The sequence below is a fragment of the Anomalospiza imberbis genome, chromosome 2 (assembly GCF_031753505.1).
Source record: "Anomalospiza imberbis isolate Cuckoo-Finch-1a 21T00152 chromosome 2, ASM3175350v1, whole genome shotgun sequence".
NCBI classification, from domain to species: domain Eukaryota; kingdom Metazoa; phylum Chordata; class Aves; order Passeriformes; family Viduidae; genus Anomalospiza; species Anomalospiza imberbis.
In genome coordinates this window covers 27,112,504-27,131,903 of record NC_089682.1, presented here as the reverse complement: position 1 = coordinate 27,131,903, position 19,400 = coordinate 27,112,504, and the positions used below count along the sequence as shown (strand labels likewise).

Sequence of the window (19,400 nt, the reverse complement as noted above, 5' to 3'; positions counted from 1 at the left end):
ACAAAAAAAAGCCCCACAACATAATGAAATTGACCCTCAATGTACCTTCTGTCCTGAAATAAACATCTTATTAATAATCTGTATGGTTTGAAGTCATATTCTTGCTATGAGGAGTTTTGGATCTCTAAGGAATTCAAAACCCTTACAAAATTTATTTTATTTTACTGTCTTCAAGCTAGCTCCTTCATTCTTAATAACTGCTGTTACTGTCTCTGATTGAAAGTTGTGTTCTGCTGCTATGTGTAAAATTGATAATAATGAAGAATAAAGTGTGTCTTAATAGATTTAAATATCTGGGAGTGAAATTTGAGGGCGATGGTGTGCCGAGCATTTGGAGAGAGGCATCCTCCTTGGATGGGCAGGGACTAGAAATTCAAAAATCTGAGCTGTTAGAGCAAAATTTCTGCTTGCAACCCCCAGAGCAAAGAAGAAGATTGACCAAGATCAAGAAGCCTTATGAGTCAGTGGTAGAGCATGGCAATTATGTTGGGTGCTACTGTGACTGTAATATCAGCAAATTACAATTGATGAAGTGCCAACCCATTGTTATAATGTTTTATGGCAGCAGGAGCACTGAAAGCTGTGATTAAGTAATATTAGGAGCTTTAAAATTCTTTTTACAGAGCAGCGAAGCAGGGTAATGAGGATCTTCTCCTGTTCTTCACAGTCAAAAAGGAAAGAAAAAAGTAGAAAGGAGGTCTAGGAGAAAGAGGGAGGAGGGGAATGGGCAGAGTCGATGCTTTCAATGTCCTGCAGCACAGGTCCAGAAGACTCCCCAGGGAAAATAATTCTTGCAAGCCAGTGTTTAAAAAGAGTTCAAGAAGTGAAAATAAAACAAAATCCAAAAGCAAATGCATTTCTTAAAGAAAACAATTATTTTTCATTCCAAAATTATCTTTGCAGAGCAGACTATCCATTTAAGTTTTGTGCTGTACTGTAGGATCTAGCAGTCATCCTAAAACAGCTTAACCCATACAAGGGAACCTGTGCACATTTACCAGGATCCCAGCTGAAGTTGTTGAGTAGTGTCACACAGGCCCATCTTCCCAGCAGAAGAAGGCCCTTAGCTGTGTAACCATGCACTGTGCTGAGGGTAGCCTTTAGCTGGCTGCAGATGAATGCAGATGGTTTACCCTTTCAGTCTGGATGGCAGATTGTGTCCTTTTTTTCTCTGTATGCAGATTCCCATCAGCCATTTCCCACTATGCCGGTGTCCCCAGTGGCAGTCATCACAGTTACACTGTTGAAAACTCAGATGTATCTGTGTGTGTATTTCTAGCTCTAATAGCCATTTTATCTATTTTTTGACCATTTTCAACACATAATTGTTGCCCTGTCCACTTCTTGTCTATGTTTTTTCCTTTCCTCAGTCTGTTTGGTTTCTCCTTTCAGCTGCAGGACAGATGGGTCCCTATGGGACTCTCATAATTAATTCAACCTTGATGTCTGACCCATCATTTATTTTTGTGTGATCTTGGTGGCAGCACACTCTGAATCTTTCTGAGTATCTTTTATGAAAGCCTTCCAAAAAACCTGAAGCATTAGATGTTCATTAAATACTAACGTTTGTTTGGTGCCCTTTTCAAAAAGAATGTGCAATCTCTGTTTTAAGGACTGTCAAAATGGTTCATTTTAGCCTTGCAAGTATCATTTAATGTGAATTAAAATGCAAGCTTTTGAAAGGTGGGTAGATGGAAATGTAGATTATTTTAGAAAAGCTGACTTACTAAATCTCAGAGGAGCAAATTCATCCCAGTAGTAAGTAGGTGTAACACTAATGAGTTAAGAATTATACCCATTACCATCACAATTGATTTTTTTCTATTCTCTCTCCTTTTGTATGTCAGATAAAAATGGAATAAGAACCTTGTAAAGCTGACAATAATGTAAGCTCTAAGACACGTTCAGCCAATTTCTGTAGAAAAGCTTTATTGATATGCATTTTCAAGTTTTGTGCACATATTGTTTTAAGAATTTCATTCCTGCACCTTCATAGCTTCTAAAAAGTTGGTGCCACTTGTTTTTAGCTTGGATAGAATATTATAGAATATTCCAAGATACTTCTTGGTATCAGATTTCTATGTGAATGGAGTACAAAATACAGTTCTCATGTTTCACATTCAAACTGAAACATTCAGAATTTGTATTGTAGGCTGCAAGAGGGCCCTCTATTTTCACATCAATCCATGAATAAAACTCATTGATTTTGCTTTGTATGCATGTAAGAGTACATGCAAACAAAATAAAATAATCCATGGAAGTTCAAATAAAAATTATGTTAGTTGGGAAATCTAAGAGTATTAGCTGTCAGAGGTGAGAAAAAGATTAAATATACAACATATTACAATATATAAATATGTATTTGTCTATTATGTATATATTATTTATATATATATATATACACATTATTTTTAATCTGTGGCCCATTTTTCTGCATAACAGCTTGATTTCTTATGTTCCCTTTTGCCTCTATAAATAAAGAACCTTGTGCTCTTTGATTTAATTTTCCATGTAAAATGTAAATTAGCATGACATTGGGCAGAAAATTTGTTTTCTTTAAATTTGACTGGTTTCTTTTAAGTTCTCTTGATTTCTAGCACCCTTCATAAAGTGATCATTCATACAGATTCTCTAACACTTTCCTCCATCTTCAGGATACAAAACTGAGTTGCACTCTCACCTTTTGACTTAAATGTCAGGTTTCCCCTGGACTAGCTGAGCACCTCAGCTCTGTAGACCTTTTCGTGTCACTCAGTCCCCTCAGGCTGTGTCTGGACAAGTCAAAGCAGGGCTGGTTTCTGGTTTCTTTGTCAGGGAACACCACGTTTACACTGAATTTCATCTCAGGTGGGTGCCACAGAGGGGAAGCCTGCATAGAAAGAAATAGGTAGGAGTACTGTCATATTTGAGTCATCCTCCAGCCCAGACAATTATGAGATCTGTGTGAGCCTTGGTGAGAGCCAGCATGTAAATTTAGACACAGCTGTAGGTTGTGAAAATTTGCCTTTTGAGAACTGACAGTTTTAGTTACAGGTCTTCTCTTGATTTTACTCTTGCCTGCTTTCATTTGAATTAACTCAAAATTATTTGGATTTATATGTTATGACCAATATTTCTATTCATCAAAACCAGATCTGTGTTGTTATCACCTCTTATTGTTTCAGGGCTTGTTAAACCAGAAATTTGTCAGCTGTCATATCCAAAAATATCTTTCCCACCCACCCTTCCTAATTATGAGTAACATCTGAATTTCCTAGACTGTTTTGTAAAAATAACTCTCTGGAGCAATTTATAGCAAAAAAAAAAAAGGTTTCCAGCACAACAAACTTAAGCACACAACCTTTGCAAATAAGCCCATTTCCTGAGTCTTTCACAGTCATATATATCAATTCTATATCTGTACATGGCATTTTTGAAGTGCTGCTTCCTAGATGCCAAAAATTAGGTTCCTTAGGTATCTAAGCTGATCTGATAACAAGACTTTGGTCTATAGCCACAATCCACTGAAGGACTTCTGGCACTTCCCCTGCAGAATCCTGTTTGTCATCCTGCCTGGTGCAAACTGAATGGGGTCTGGCCTACTTTGTTTTGCATCTGCTGCCACTTCCCCATGCTCTTAGCACATCAGCCCTTCCCTTCACCTCCAGATCAACTGAACCATGCTTGTGCTTTAATACATGTTTTCTGGTCCTGGGTGCAATTCTGTCTCATTTCTGTTATTTCTACACTGAGTTTTGGGTTGTGCCGCAAAGCTTTTGTTCTTCTGTTACAGTTGCAGGGTTGCTTGTGTTACAAAATAATCACTATTGATGATCTCTTAAAGGACAAAGTAAATAGATAGCACATCTCTTAGAGAGAACTTCTGCCTGTGCAACAAATGTGCTGGACTTGCCAGCGGTGCTCAAAAGCCTCACAGCACACAACCATGTTGGACAAACTCCAGCAATGGTGCAGGTTTCCAGGCACTAGAAATTAGTATTCCCAATTGAACATACCCACTGTCCCACGGGGCGCTGAGTGGGGTCTAGAGCATATCATCAGTAGTCCATGCTCTCTAGAGAACATACTGAAGAGATCTTTTGTCTTTTCCAGCCATTGATCACCTCTGAAAGTTTCTAAAGATTGTATCTGCACTAATGACTTCCTGGGATCCTTTTTCCTTTTGAAAAGAAAGTATATCTCAGTCCCACTTACCTAGAGCTAATGTATGAATGTATATTAAGAAGCTATATGTCAACATATACACTGCCTAGAAGTTAGTTAAACATAAAATCCTAGAGGATTTCATTATTTCTCACACAAGCATTCTTCATCTTTTTTCCTAGTGTCCTTAGTGCGTGTTGCACATCTTAATTAACTTCCTTCTTGGGAAATTAGCTCCCTTCTTGGAGAGCTTTCCTAATGCCTTAAAGCTCTGAGTGGGGATCTTAAATCCAAATATAGACATGGAGAGTCAGTAGGAGGGTTTTGGGAGATGCCCCTGGCAAACTGGCTGCCTTCTCTGCCCCTTTGCTGGTGGCCACAGCCCCCATGAGCAAAGAGCAAAATGGTTCTATGTGTCTGCCACAGCACTGATGCTGGGAGTGATGAAGAAATGTGGGTCCTCTATTAAAATCCCAGACTGTGAAAGGACCTGGCACAGGTGGAAGCACATGTTATCCTTTGTGCCAGTGGTGGGTAAGATGCTCTCCATCAGAGGGAGAGGAGGGACAGTTGATGAGAGTGACACCAAAAAGGAATTACCAAGGAGTGCATGTTAGAGCACCCTCTGATCTTTGTTTTCAGAAGATAGCATATTGCATAAGAATAGATTTGACAGATGAACGCTTTGGTGGATAAGGAATGGCCTGGGTGGTCACATTCACAGAGTGACAGTCAACATCTTGATGTCCAAGTGGAGAGCAGTGGCATTCCTTAGGGGTCAGTATTGGGACCAGTGCTGTTTAAAATGTTTGTTGGTGACATGAAGAGTGGGATCAAGTTCACCCTCTGTAAGTTTGCTGGTGACACCAAGCTCTGTGGTGTGGTCAACACGCTGGAGGGAAGGGATGGCATCCAGAGGGGCCTGGAAAGGTCTGAGCGGTGGGATCATGCAAACCTCAGGAATTTCAACAAGGCCAAGTGCCAAGGGCCTGCACCTGGGCCAGGGCAATCCCAAGCACAGGTACAGATTGCATGAAGAATGGATTGAGAGCAGCCCTTAAAAGAAAGTCTTGGAGGTGCTGTTGGGTGAGAAGCTCAACATGACTCGGTAGCCCAGAAATCCAGACACATCCTGGGCTGCATCCAAAGCAGCATGGCAGGTGGGGCAAGGAAGATGAGTCTCCCCCTCTACTCTGCTCTTGTGAGACCCCACCTGCAGTGCTGCATCCAGCTCTGGGGACCCGAACATAAGGAAGATGTGGACCTGACAGAACAAGTCCACAGAAGGGCCACGAAGTTGATCAGAGGGCTGGAACACCTCTCCTGTGACAGGCGGGCTGGAACTAAATCATGTTTAAGGTCCTTTCTAACCCAAACCATTCCGTGCTTTTATGCTTATTCTACCATGGTAAATAGTAACAAATATGTCTGAGCTTGGCCTTTTGAACTTTTAAAGAAGAGTAGTGTGAAGAATAACAGTTTCCTGACAGAATGTAGCAATGAATTGGTTTTACCTCTTTTTTTACTTCTTACTGTCACACATGCTGGAATGGTCAAACTGTTTTTATTCTAGGCACAAAAAGATCTGTTAGTGTGTGTGTATGTTGAAAGCATGCTTCAAATAATAAAAATAACAGATGAAGTTGGTTTTTTGCCTAAAAATGTCATTAACTGTGCCAAAACCAGATGCTGAAATCTGAAATCCTCTGACATTTTGTTAGGTGTTAGGGCTGAACATTGAAAAAACCAAATTCAAAAGACTAGAGGAAGAATCTGCAAATTAAAAACAAAAATCAGAAACAGGGGAGGATAGTTGGAATTAATTTGGGAATCTATATCTTTTCCAGATTTTCTCTAGAACACACAGGACTCTTGAAGGCTGACCCTTTTGTGTTTAGTCTATCCTGTAGAAGAAATTGCATTGGTTTTTCTTACTTTATTCCTTTACATAGTAGACCAGCCATTGTTTAGTTTACCTCCTGCTGCATCATTTTTTGAGTGTAATACTGGCATTATTTTAATCTGACAAAAGCAAGGGCTGTTGCCAAAGGGATTGTCCTGCTTTTACCTCATGTGTGACAATTCTTTCCTTCTGCCCTCCATGTTCCAGGACTACCAGATATATCTACGTGATGAGATGAATCAGGGAAGTCACCCCATTGAAAGCTATTGATTTGTTTTAATTTCCAGTCATATCTGTTACTTTTACTGCATAGTCACATGATGTAGGGCAGAAAGAGGGAAGATGGGAAAAGAGGCCATGTGGTACCTCACACTGCAGGAAAACACATCTATGAGGGCAGCAACTCCCACCCACAGTTATCCTGCAGCAATTGCTGCCATTGCAGTGTGCTGTAAGCCAGCACACAAAAATGGTGAGATGAGGAATGTGGGACTTTGTACAAGCAACCTCTTCCACCTCCTGGTTGTCCCTTGACTTATCTAATTATTTTATTAAGTTATAATTTTATGACAAGCATACTAGCTACTACATAAACCAGGTTAATAGTATTAGTTGCTGCTTAAGTGAGGCTGGAGGGAGTGTCCTGCTCTAAATCTGACTTTGAAGTCTTCCGATCTGTTTAGACACAATTGAATCAAATTGACAGGAAATTTCATGAGAGAGTTTTCTATAATAGAATTTTTCTGGAAACCTTGGGACAAAGCAGGAGAGCTGCCAGAGCATTCAGACAGTGATAGACTCATGCCGGAGATATTCTTCTCTTACCACATGGCTAAAGGGATAGCACTGAGGGAAGAGGCAGCTGTTTTTCTCAAGAAGAAAGCAGCCATGCAGGAGGGAGGGCACTCCCTGATGGTCATCTCCTTGATCCCTTTCTCTGATCTGCTTCAGCCCCAACAACATAGTAAGGAATTTACAGTCAAGACTTCCTCTTGTATCCTTTTTCTTTTCTTTTCCTAGCCCGGGAGGAAGGACTATGACTGTAACCTTTGAGAAATAATATCCTCAGCATCTTCCCTCCTTGCTCCAGTCTAGTGCTTAGATTTGTCTGTTCCCAGCCAAAGCCTTTCACTTCCATAGATGCATGGCTTAGGAAAGAGATGTGTGTGATTATATTGATTTGGTGGATGCAAGATTTTACTATCTGTCAATATATGGACTATGGGAGTGGAAGAAGAGCTATAGAGATGATTAATACTGAATTCCTGAAAATCTCCCAGGCCAAATGAGATCTGAGAGCTCCTGGCACTGAGCTTCTGTGCCTTAAAGCACCTGGGAGGCTGTCATGGTTTAACCCTGGCCAGTTACTGCTTAGGGTCATGCTCTGTGTCAGGCACAAGGTTTTGTCCTATGGGGCCCCTTGAAGGCACAAAAGCACTCCTGAGGGATGAGTTTAAGGTCAAAGCAAAGGCAGCTCCACATCATTCCAGTGACACACAGGTCTGCCTTTGCTGGAGGAACTCTCACTAAACACATACCTGAGTTTTCAGTGCAGTACACAGTACACAGTTAAGTGTGTTACTTTCTCTTTGGCCACTGGTTCAAGACAGAAGAATGAACTTTCTTGGCAAGTAATAAAGACATTGCTGGTGGGAATCACATCCCCATGAGTGGTTTCATTCATTCATGTGGCTGGCATTTCTACCAGTCTTTGTCCAACCTGATTGCTGAACCTTCACAAAGATCAAACTCTCATCAGGTCATACCCTGATTATGGCTACATCCTTTTTGCATCCTTAGCAAATGCAGACTTGCCTTATTCTTGACAGTCTGCTGCTGTGTCTGATGACATCTGTTGCTACTCCTTTCTTTCTCTCTGGAGTCTTTTTCTGTCCTCTAGAGCCCATACAACTCACTCTTACCTGCAGCCCTTTGCTTACTCATTACTCTCTCTGCCTATTGTCTTTTATTTATTACTGAATGCTAGCTATGACAATCACTTTGTCAGTTTTTTAAATTCCAGTTTTCTTCCATAGTGCTCTGTTCTTCACTGTTGAGATGAATGCTTCAAACACCTGCATCAGAATTGATCCTCCAGATTCTTCTATAAAATTGCTCTTGGCTGTGATGGCTAGAGAAGATGTATGTTGGGCAAAATCCTCTGTCCATTTTGCTGATTAGACTATTGCATTGAATATTTTGTCTATAACTATACACTGTCTCTTGTCCCCATCCTAAACTGTACTTTCTTTGGGCCAAGAGCTGTCTTGTTGCTTTATGTTTACATGATGCTTCTCACAATGGAATTCTGTGTGGTAGGAGCTTTTCAGCATTTAATAGCAAAAATAAGTATGAATAAATGTCTCTGTGTGACTGCATCACACAATGTGGTCACAGTTTACAAAATTTCAGTTTCCTTGGGACAACTTGTCTCTCTGCCTACGGAATGTAGGTGCAATGCAGGGAAGACTGTTTTCAGAAAGGAATGTGTTAGGAAAATGTTTGTGCTTGAGTAATTCCACAAACAGGAAAAAAACCCCAGTGTTCTGCAGTTTCAGAAAGATTTCCTACTGTGCAGATTTTTTGCTAGCCCATTCCTTTTGCCATCTCAGAGCTCAAACAGCATGGCCTAGAGTAGTGGTTTTCCAAATTCCTTCCATTTGTAGCATACTAGCATAAACAGTATTTGCATATGGATGTCATAAAAGTGACTAATGCTGGCAATCATCGTACTTTATTGCAGTAATGTGACACATGTGCCTGAGCATCCTAAATTATCTGCTCCAAGCTCATTGGGGCTGAAGAAATGGCACAGCTCTTATCTAGCAGTGACACCTGTGGCAGAGCAGGCTTGGACAGAAACCAGAACATTGATCCAGCACCAGATGAGTGTACAAGAGGCAAAGGCACTAGCTGCTTCACTGGATTATTCCATTGCACTGGGTATGCATCCTTTACCCTAAACCAGAAATTAAACTCAAAAAGTTGAACAAGTAACATTTCCAGTTTGAAAGCCAGAGAGTTCAGTGTACTTTTGACTGCAGCTGTTGGCAAGTCAATGAAGAGACCTCCCACTCTGAACTCAACCTTGCCCCCAATCATATTTTAACATCTCAGATTCTCCAAAGAAGTCTATAAATGGTTCTTTGAGGTGAGGGGCAGTGAGTCATGCCATGAGTGTGAGGTTGAGTGCTGTCATTTTCAGTCAAGAATTTGCAGAGTTTAGGGAATTTATCGCAGTTCACCCTTGTCAGATTTTTCTTCCATAAGGTGAGGGGGGAGGTTTATGAACCCAATTGCATCATCATATAGCACAGAAAGCTTATTTTCACGTCTTACAAACTGGCTTTCAGTTACTGGTCAGGCTTCCAAAGAAACTGAGATGTGCCTGTTGTGCAGTGTGCAATATGCCATGTGCAACGGCCCCTGCCCCATAATGCCATCCCAATCCATTGTCTGCCTTTTAGCAGTATGACAGAAGTATAGAGGTCTCCAAGGTGAGACAGGGCTATGTAAAAATAATTTTTAACTAACTGGTCACTGCATAGAGCAAAAAAGGATGCAAATTAATGTTCTCACTGAGGACAAAGAGCCATGCTGCTGTACCAGACATCAGCACATCTATGAGGGAAGAAGGTACTTTAAATGTGTAGATGATTCAAAGCAGAGTTTGCACTGTAATAACCACAGGGGACACAAACTCAGTCTGTCAAGTCTCCCTCAGCCCAATTCCTTTTTTTTCATCTGTGTGCATAGTTAAGAGGAGCAGTCTCCCTGTCACATAAACGATTCATGTATCCTGGTGCAGCTGCCCTTTTCAAACACATATAATTCATCTCCCATTTCAGAGAAACTCTCAGAACTCTCCCTCTAGGGTCTCATCCCATAGTTTGGTGAAACACCAGCACAATCTGTCCTGACTCATACTTTCACCCCAACTGGCAAATAGCAAACCCAAAGGCTGGATACATCTCTCCAAAGACGCAGCAGTTTTGTGACAGATGGCTGACATCCTTTGACTGCTTCCAGAGAAACATGTAGTGTGACCCTGGAGCTGGAGCAGGAACCTTCTACCACAACCAGCAACCCTGCTTTATAGCCAGCTGTAGCAGGAGCTCCATGCACACAGAATCTAACTATACAGCCCCATGGGATGTCACACTATTGCAAATGCCCTGTACCACATCCAGCAGTCTTTTTCTGTCTTGTATTTGGGAAGTAGAAGCCAGAACACTGTGTAGAGAAAAGGTCGCTAAATACAGTACACACAGGGCAAAGGCTGTTTCTCACAACCCTGTAGTGCTAATATCTGCTTGAATTGTGTATGCCTTAGTTCCTTTTACAAGCAATTGAACCAAAACATTTTCTTGGCATTTGCTTTCATTCTTCATTTCGGCTTTATCAGAGATAGAGGGTACAGTGCATTTATTTGTATGTGATTCCCCACAGGTAATCTTCAGTTGCAGAACATAAAACTTAATTTTCCCTCATTGCACAAGATTTCTTATTCTACACAAAGTTGTAAATCACTGCAACAAAGCCTCCTTGCTTGCTCAGTGTAGGAAAAGCCTTGCATTACTTGAAAAATTACTTTGGCTTTCCCATGGGCTCCTTGTGCTGCAATTCCAAGAGCTTCCAAGACCTCCAAAGATTTATCCAACTTCATGCTTTCTGTAGGTAGCATTGATGATATGAAGTGATGGTGTAGGTCTTTTTCTCATTACCCACCAGAACACTCTTCTTACCAAATTTATAAAGGACTTTAGCAAATACATGGGGTTTTTTTTCTTTCCTCCTTATGTCTCATTAAGCTGGGAGCAAGTGTTTTCCCTAAAAAAATGATGTGGTATTGTTGCTTCTTTCACACAAGAAAAATCATTCCAAAACTGGTCATTCCAAAACTAGCCTTTTCAAGAACTATATTTCCAGGAACAAATCTGAGAGTATGAGCAAAAGGGTACAATGTGTTGTCTGGTAGCATGTGTGCACAGTGCAGCTATCAGGAAGAGAAGGGTCTCTGCAACAACATGAGCATGATGTTCCTGGTTTATGGTCCCATTATAATTACCTGGGGCCACACACTGTAATTTGGAAGCCATTTGCTTTAAGACTCCTAGGCTTGATGTATGCATTAACTCTGAAATCATCCTCTGCCCTCAGCTGGTGGTATTTAACTTCCTTAGTTGGTGGTATTTAACTTGTCAGTTTTCAGTTAATTCATAATTTTATGGGTATTGTTGAACACTTGAGTAAGCAATAGCACCAGGAGCCTTGTGAAATATTAAGGAAGGAAGGAGGTAGAAAGTTGCCTGAAAACTCTGAAAACACAAAACTTGTCTGTTTTTAGAGATACTGCGTAGAGTTTACATGTGATCTGTACAGGTCTGCTCCAGGATCTAAACAATCTTTCCTAGCCTGTGCTGAAGTTTCTAGGTACAGCTGGCTCACAGTGGAAGTTTTCACAAGTGAAGGGCTTTGTTAGATTCAGCACAAAGCTCCTTCAGAGGGCATCCCTTCCTTGCAGTAACTGGCCGTAATGATACAGGGCTCATACAGCTGCCGTTTTTTGGTGAGGAATGAAGCCATCATCTGAACTGCTTCTGAAAGCCTCCTGATTCATCCAGGTCCCTAGCCAAGGCTGCTGCCCAGCATAAGGCTGCTCACACTTCTGCTAGCACCAACCTCTTTCCTCATGGTGCAGGCGGACAAGTCACAAAGGTTTTCCAGTTTACAAGAACAAGAGTGAAGGATACTCAGCATAGCCAGAAAGCAGATAGTGGCTTTCTATTTGGAAAGTGTGTTAGTTTCCAAACTGTGTTAGTGTTGTTTCAGGTCTCCCATGGCTATTCCCCCACACAGGGACGTTCAGCCAGGAGTCCAAGTACCCTGCTGAACTCCTAAACCACGGTGGCTTTGGTAATTTCTTGTCTTAGCTGAGAAACATCATCTGCAAAATAATTTCCTGATGGACATCTTGTCAAAACAAGCGAGTTCCTGGGAAATACTTAAGTTCCAATGAGTTTCATTTTTTGATGAAAAAATAATTTGTCAGTAAAATCTACACAAGCTTCAACAGGGACTTTTCTGGTACTGAAATTGGTGCCAGATGGGCACCAGTCCTTCCACTGTTGAAGGCAGCTGGAGTTTTGCCACTGACTTCAAAGGAATTAGGATCAAGCCCATGAATTCATGACTGCACTTTTTTTTTAGCATTCTGAATAATTTATAAGTAAAAATAGGCTGTAGTCTCCCACTCTTTCTGATGTTGAGTAAAGCTGTATTTGGTTACATTCCTTGCTTTCAAAGTAGCTTTGGTGTAGTCATGAGTGTCTCATTATGGAAAAGGTTGTCCATAGGGGACAGATAGAAGGAAAAAGGAAATCCTTAGGCATACTGAAGGCACACAGCAGATCAGAGATTCAGAGTTGACAGATCAGAACAAGAGAGTCCTCATACTTGGAGCTGAAGGCTAAATAGTTAGCATTGTTTCAGGAAGTGGAGGGAGATCAAGAAGGCATACTTCTTTTTGGCATGGTAATCTATTTTTAATGATATTGCATTTAGTTTTATTTTCTTTCTTCTCAGTTCTTTAGACATTAGTTTCCATAAGGTTTCTTGCTGTGCTTAACTCCTGAACAGACTTGGCAGCAGATAATGCATTTCTCTGGGATACACCAAATTTGTTCTCCACCACTGCAAGCCATTTTCCTTCTTAAAACTATTTGGAAAAAAGGGGAAAGAAAAAAAAATCCCAGTTCACCACCCAGGGCTTAGTGTTTACTTCTGCTGCACGCATCATTTATTTTCATTCTGCAAGATCATGATGACACGCTCGTCCAAGCACATGCTGTTCTAATATGCTACATTCCTTCAGCCCCTCAGTGTGTTAGAAGCGACATTGCTGCTAAATGAGAAAGATCTTGTAGGACAGGCAAATAAATTGCTAAGTACTGCTGCCTTTCAAAGACCCATGTTGTAGACAAAAATTATTGGCTTGCTTTTTCCAGACTATACATTGTTGTGTATGTTGATGACCCTGGTTAGGAAGGATATCTGCTGTAGGGTTTTAGGGACTTTGTTCCTTGAAAACATGCTGACATATTTAGCAGGCTTTTGGAAAAAAGAATGACACATATGCCTCAACCTATGGCTGGAGGAACAGAACACTTGAAGTGTGAGATGTGTGCTAGGAAAGTATTTCTGCAGCTATCATTTCATTTGAATCTGTTCAAACAAGCACATGTACTGCGCTTCTTATATTTTCTGGGTGCATGGAACAACTCTGCTCTCAATCACAGTGTGGATTTCAGAAATCTATCTTCCATGATGGATAAACCACTTGCAGAAAATCTGTTCCAAATTTGCTTGTTCCTCTCTGGCAATAAATTAGAAGAGGCAATAGTGGATTGTTAGAGATTAACACAAAACCATCAAGTACTGCTTTGGTTTGTCTATAATATTTTCTCCTAAACTGTGCCTTAGTAATTACTCTTCATAAGATGGTGCCTAAATGAATAATTGAGGTAAAATTTTGTAGGTTTTGCTGAATGAATTTAAATTGTCCATGGAGAATTTTGGAGGCTTTCTCTACACACTTTTATATCTGAATTAACAAAACATATCAAAGATTAAAATTCTAGATACATTCAATATGACTTGGTTGAAGAGCCTTTGACACAAATTTGTCTGCTAATATCCCACTAGTAAGCTCTAGGAATTGCTGTGTGTCCTCTGTACTAACCTACCAAAGAACATGTAAAGTATTAGGCAAAGAAAGTATTACGTATTTCCTCCTGATGTCCATTTGAGTCAAAGGCTGTTTTGTTACTTGGCTACAGCAGAAGAAAATTGTATCCTGCATTTGCCAATAGGGATAACAGTAAGAAAAAGCTGGTTTAGCTTTCTGAAAGACTACTTTTTGGGTCTGAAAATGCTTTTACAGATGCAGTCCTCTCAGGAACCCAGCAGAGAGAGAAGAATCTTGTATAGATATGCCCTTAGTTACTTAATAATCTCACTGTGCTTCAGAACATAAATTACAATACTAGCAAACTAGTTTAATGAGGACATATGAACTTAATATTTCCTGAAAGTACCTACTCTGAAGCAAAAACACAGTAATAAATTCATACTGTTTATTTTAATCACAAAATCAGATATGGAACTGCAAGTTGCCAAAATCTCCGCAAGGCATAAAATAGGGATGTGCGTGATTGTCTCAATATTTATGAACCATAAAAATCAGCAGTCCCTAGGTGAAAATATTTTCAGTCTTTCAGGGGGACATTGTGAAGATGTTTTATTAATAATTTTAATTTTGTTTTCTGCTCTGCTTCATGGTTCCTTTCTAAAAAATTAAGCATGATATTTTTTCTTTCCAATTTGTTCTTTTGTATTAGATATGTAGAGATTTGAGGGGATTTTTGCTTTTAAAACTGGTTTGAGTCTTATACCTGTATTTGAACAGCATCATTCTTTAGCTAATTATTTCCATAAAGACAGAAAAAAAAAGATTTTGTAGGAAGTGAAAGTCTTGATAAAGTGTACTTTCTGGTCCAAATTGGCTCCAATTTAACAAAATACTGAATCACATGTGTAAAACTGAGAATTTAAGCAATCTTTTCTTATTTAGAGAAGAATGACATTTTAGTCACACATTAGTAACACTTTGGTCTGCACAGCATCAAGTACATACTGAAGTATATTTGTAAGCCATGCAGTGAGGTCCTGTCTTTGGTAGGGCAGATGCCAGTCAGAAATTAATCCCTTACCCAGACCTAAATGACTAGAAAGTGAGAGTATTCAATAGCAGAATAGTCCTCATTTTTACAGAAGACAGCACTGTCAGGGAAACACCTCAACCCAGGAGCTGCTGTTGTGACCACGGTGTATCAAAGTGTCCCTTGGAAGTCTAAACTGGGATAGAATAATTTTGCCACTAGCATGGATTAGTAAATGCACTGGCATATTTGTCAAGGGACATGTAGTAAGGATTAATTATTTAAATCTGACCTAAATTTCCCTTGTTTCTCTCTTGTTCCATAATAATAACAACAATAAATTCCAAAGTAATAATTTGCTATTTGAATTAAACCTAGAGTTAATTGTCACCCACACTGGACAAGAAGTAGATTTTCCTTACTCTTCATTCCATCTGGGGTATGTAAGTAGGTGCGTAACGTTGCCCATTGAAACTGTAGTTCATTAAGTCATATTGGGATATAAAGAATATATTTGGTCCCATTGACCATGGGATGGTCAATGTAGATGACAGTTTCTCTCCTGTACTCGCTCATTCTTAAAAGAGAATAGTGTTGAAAGCATTTACAGGTGATCCCCTTTAAACCCACATGTATTAGAAATTATAAGTGTGTGTGTGTATATCTGTGCATGCAAGCACATGCAACAGAGACTGAGAGAAAATCACCATAATGCATTCTGCAGAAAAAAAAAGAGATTTATGTGGAGACTAATAAAAAATAATTTTGCCAGTGGAGAAGTCCTGTATGATGTAGCTTAATATTTGTCACCTATGTGGTAAAGTTACAAGTAGAGTATCTAAGACAGTCATATCTAAAAGCGAGAAGAAAAAACCTCTCCCTTAGTTCATATCGCATGGGCTCTCTGCTTGGACAGCTTGCATTGTGGCAGGGTGGAGAGTATGGCTTCCTGATCAAGGCCACCAAATTTTTAATGAAGAGCACTTGATTACTGCTCCTATTGTAGGAAAAGGTTGTTTGGAGGTGAACAAGGCTCTGTGCACAGAGGTATTCCACTCCCACCCTTCTTCACTCCCGAAACCAGACGAGCTGGAGCTGACTCCAGTATGATTACTCACAGCTGAGGAAAGTCTTCCTGAGCAATAGACACAGTAGCTCCATGAACTGAGACTGGTGCATCCTTATCTCAGCATGCAGAACCTCACAGCCAATAGTCACTGAGACACTGTGAACAGTTTTACTGCACCATCTCATCACATCTCCTGCATGATAAAGTCCCTCAGATTAAGGCTTGCCGTTGCAAGATTTTGCATTTCTAGACAGGATTTCAGGGCTGCTGGAAATGTTTGACTAGTTTGGCATTCAAATCCAAGCCTTATCCCTCTAAATCCTATGTCAAGTTTTCTAGGACATCCCCTTAATAAAGAATGGATTTGGGGTAAAATCAGTCTCTGCAGTCTCAAAGGCATAAGTCTCATGTCCCTTTGGGCTTAGCAGGACCACATATTCAAATATAGGATCTTTCTAGAGAAGGGATCAAAACTGAGTGAGAAAATTGAGTTCTGGTATTAGAGATTGTCATAAGAGCTACAGGCTTCCAGAAATGTCAAATTCCTGACACTGACTGTGGGTCAGAACTTTCCATTAAACTTAGCATCTGGAAGCAAATCTGCCTGAAGATCAGATGACAGACACCAGAAAGCAATGCTTGTTTACATATTCAGAGTTTAAAATAAGAAATTTGCAATCATGTTTATGTTTAAAAAAGGGTTTCTAAAAGTTTTTTTGTGAAGAGGAAGAGCTGTTTGCTTTTACAAAGTAGTAAGCAGACTTTTCTCTGGCATTCGTAGCCTATTTGGGAAGTACTTTCCAGCATCTGTGGGCAAAGCTGTTTAAAAACAGTTCTCTACAAAAATAAAGTTGTAAGGCTGTAAAGCATTTTTTTTCTTGGCAAACCAAAATAGTTTTTCCCCAGTATTTCAAGAAGCCTCTGACATTCTCGAAAGTTCATTAGCTTGACTGTTTGGGGAGAAGTTTTCTTTCTGTCTTCAATCTTCTACTGATATAGAGATTTACTTTGTTTATATCAATACAGGGTTATTTTTTATCACTTCATGTTGAGATGCTTGCTTTCTTATTGACATTTCAACTAGGTGCCACTTTGAACAAAAAAGTAAGGGATTTTGTTGTTTTAAAAAGAACAACTTCAGTGTTAAATTGGATTCCAGACAGTGGGATTTATAATCTAATTCTTATAAGAGATTCAGAGCTTGATATCAAGGGCTGGAGCGCTTCATTGTCCACATGTAGTATGTTGTAAAATCAGAAGTTCTAAATTCTGGCTTTTTAACTCTATTTTTTCCTATCTCAAAGAGTTAAAATATATTCTTTTTCTTCTTGCTGTTGATTAGCAAAAATTTCCTCACCCTCTGCTGTCAGAGTCATACATATTTGATAGCTTTATCCTTTTCTCCTTAATATTTCAAGTAATTCAGCTAGACTATCTTCATCAATGGGGTAAGCAGAGCTGTAACACCTACTTAAGGGAGGGGAGCCATCTGGTTTCCTTGCAACTTGGAGCCTGCTGGCAAATATTAGGTTGTACCAATTTAGAGCATGATGAAGTGGGAAATAATGGACATTTCTGAAGAATCTGAAATAGGATCAGCTGTTATCGGCGAAAATTGGCAGGTGCAGTGCACTACGCTGGCTGTAAGCGTGGTCTCAAGTTGGACAGTGCAGCTGGGAAAATGACTTGTTAATTGAATGGTTGCAGGGCTCCCAGCAGCTCTAAAAGTAGTGGAGCATCATTAATTGGAGGCTCTTGGTTGACTTAGTGGAAGCTGTCACAGACAGAAGGATCCTGCAAGTTGAAGTTTACTTCGTAGGTGTTAGTGTGGTTTTTGCCTGTTACACTGAATGAGTCCTTGTGGAGTCAGGAGTGCTTTCAAACTTAGGAGGACTGGCCTAAGGCTAGCAACATCTACTCTTTTATTTACAGCATGGTGACAATGGTTGGGTGTTATAAAAGCTATACAATTACACATTTGTTTAACTGCATGTTTCTGTTGTTATCTTTCCCTTCCCCCTCTTTTCCCCTTTTATTTCCACTTGTGCTAGGTTTCAAAACTGGCTTGACTTGGATCAGAAATAATTCTTTTTATTTTAATTTAGAGCCTTGGAAGACCTTGTCCTCAACTGTTTCTTGGATGCTGCCATAATTCATAAAAGTAGTTATATTTAAAAAATGGCCTTGTTTTGGTCCAGAATAGTATTACATACACCTCTGGTCTATGTGGGTCTCAGAATAGCAGTGAATGCAAAAGCACGTGTGCATTACCTGTGGCTCCCTTTTTTATATGTTGTTTTCATTCATTAAATGCAAACATATTGCGGTGCATCCTCGTTTAATATAAAGGTCTGTTGGGAAAATGTGGCATTTTCCATCAGCTGTTAACATCCCTTGAGGGAAGATGTATTGGCAATGAGTGCTGTGCAGAAAGCCCTGCTGGCTTCAGAGTGCACTTCATGTATCATTAGTGACGGTAGCATCCCTGTGTGCCTGAAATCTCTCCAGCCGCGTACAGTGTAGCTTTCCTGGATGAGTTATGAAGGCTGGGAGGTAAGAGATTTCAGTGACAGTGTTGTGCCACCCAGCATGCCTCTGGCAGGCATAGACATGAGGTTATCTGTGAAAGTGGATTGGATGAGGAACAGCGGGCTGAAAGCTGGCCTGAGCCTTCTAGTGCAGTGTTCATGGGCGGTAGGTCAAGTGTTAAACCCTTCAAAAGAACTGATGAAACCATGTTTTTAAACTGGACCCTGAGCAAATCTTCCAGTGGCCATCAAGCTCTTCCAAAGTTTAGGTGATACAGCTAGGGAAAATACATTCAGTTTGCATCTGCATTTGGATAACCTGTGTTAGGTGGGAAGCAGGGAGATGAAACTGGGAGAATTTGGAAGCTGTACCCTTGGATCAAAACCCTGTCTGGCAAACATCAAGCACAGGCCTGTGATGGAACTGAGAATAGCAAAACATTGATGAAGAGGCCCCTCCCTCCTTCCCCAGGCTCCGACTCCGCAGGCTGGAGCAAGCTGTTTTGGGGAATGCTGTGTTTTAAATGTTGTAGCTTCATGTGGACCAATTAATGGTGCCTGGTTCTAGCTTAACTCTTCTGGATGATTACTTTGCCTCTTTTGATTTTCCTGGCATTAACAAGTGGATGGAAATAATTCATCTGGCCTCATAAATCAAAAAAATCATAGAATCATAGAATCATTTAGGTTGGAAAATACCTCTAAGGACACCCAGTCCAACTGTTAATTCAGCACTTCCAAGCCCACCCCTAAACCATGGCCTTGAAGTGCCATGTCTTTTAAGTCTTCGAAATACCTCCAGGGGCAGTGATTCCACCACATTCCTGTTCCAGTGCTTGACAATCCCTTCAGTGAATAAATTTTTCCTTATATCCTATTCTAAACCTCCCCTGGCACAACATGAGGCCATTTCCTCTTGTCCTGTCAGTTGTTACCTGGCAGGAGAGGCCAACCCTCATCATGCTACAACCTCCTTTCAGGTGGTTGTAGAGAGAGATGAGGTCCCACTGAGCCTCCTTTTCTGCAGTAGAGGGAAT

The 19,400-nt window shown here is 40.3% G+C and overlaps 1 protein-coding gene across 4 annotated transcripts in view; it reads left to right on the top strand.

Moving 5' to 3' along the window:
* The window catches only part of SH3RF3 (SH3 domain containing ring finger 3), a 247,216-nt gene that overhangs the window by 164,949 nt on the left and 62,867 nt on the right, over positions 1 to 19,400 (top strand). The gene's annotated exons all lie outside the window — the stretch shown is intronic.